At 34.8% G+C, this 1,266-nt stretch overlaps 1 long non-coding RNA gene across 1 annotated transcript; it reads right to left on the bottom strand.

Moving 5' to 3' along the window:
• Positions 1-187: 187 nt before the first annotated feature.
• On the bottom strand, positions 188-1,260 carry LOC110109862. Its single transcript, XR_002304634.2, has 2 exons — positions 578-1,260; positions 188-483 (listed from the first exon to the last, which is right to left on the bottom strand). It is a non-coding gene; the product is annotated as an uncharacterized LOC110109862 (long non-coding RNA).
• Between the last annotated feature and the right edge of the window lie 6 nt (positions 1,261-1,266).

Consider the following 1,266-nt stretch of genomic DNA (forward strand, 5'->3'; position numbering starts at 1 on the left):
GCCATAGGCTTCGTTTCAGACAGCTTTTGTGCTGCCTTTTAAAACGGCATTCCAGTACAAAAATTTCAAATTCAAAAAATTTTTATACTAAAAAGTCATTTTAAAAAGCAAGAAAAAAGCTGCCCCAAATAAAGCCTTCATCAAACCAAAAAAATAATCATCTTAAACATATCACAGAAGTTCAATATGAAAATAAAAAATAATTTTCATTTAGTTAAGAAATGACCTCATCAAGTGATAACTAGTACATATGTAAAAGTGGGATTAATGATACCAAGAAAAGATAAGACTATATCCCTTCTTATGGCCATCTTCATTTAGTGCCATCCCACGTCTTAATAAATGAATCATTATACATACAATAAATAGTGGCCGCTGTCTCACTGACGATGACCATCTGGTAGAGTCACGACTCTATAAAATGGCACACTCCTTTGAGGCAAGGAGCCATCTTCTTCGTCATCATCAAATTCAAGTGAATAGCTGAACCAAAAAAAGAATAAACATTGATGTGATCTATGAACAATCTCAATAAAAATATCCCAAGAAATCATTCTTTGAGCATAAGAAAACTTACTCATCAGCTTTCCTCTGTGATTTAGGATGCATATTGGAACAATCAACGACAAGAAAAGAAAAGAAAGGTATCGTTAGAACTCAAAGCAACGAAGAAGTTTGATATCAGTAGAGGTTCAAATGAGCAATGGATGATTAATGATCAAATAGTTTTAATATGATTTAAGATATGTTTCAATCTTAGAGCATAAAAGCTGTAATCACATAGATCATTACGGAAGTAGTCGCAAAGAGTGTCTGATGGTGCGAACTAAATGCATTGGCCACATGAGAAATTATTCTGTGGAGTTCCGACTGAGAGAACTGTCCGAATTTACTGCGTATTTTTAAATACTCAGCAAATACTCAGTTATGAGTATTAATAAGCATCTTGTGAGTATTTTGTGAGTATTCGTTGAGTATTTTCTCAGTATTTGTTGATTTGTTGCGTATTTACAAAGTATTTGGAAAATATTTATAAATACTCAGTAAATAGGCAGCGATCCGGACGGTTCTTCCCGTCTCTCTGCCACTTGAGGAAAACCTTTTAAGGCAAAGCTGACTTGGCATAACTAGCAAGTACTTTTCCACAGGATAGATCAAGCGGACGAATCAATACAAGAAAGTACAGATTAGGAGATTTACCCATCCTGTTTGGTCATTGCCTCTAGCACAAAAAAATTGCTTGATTACATGCCGGCCCACCCATAC

Source organism: Dendrobium catenatum, unplaced genomic scaffold (assembly GCF_001605985.2).
Source record: "Dendrobium catenatum unplaced genomic scaffold, ASM160598v2 original_scaffold_159950, whole genome shotgun sequence".
Taxonomy (NCBI): Eukaryota; Viridiplantae; Streptophyta; class Magnoliopsida; order Asparagales; family Orchidaceae; genus Dendrobium; species Dendrobium catenatum.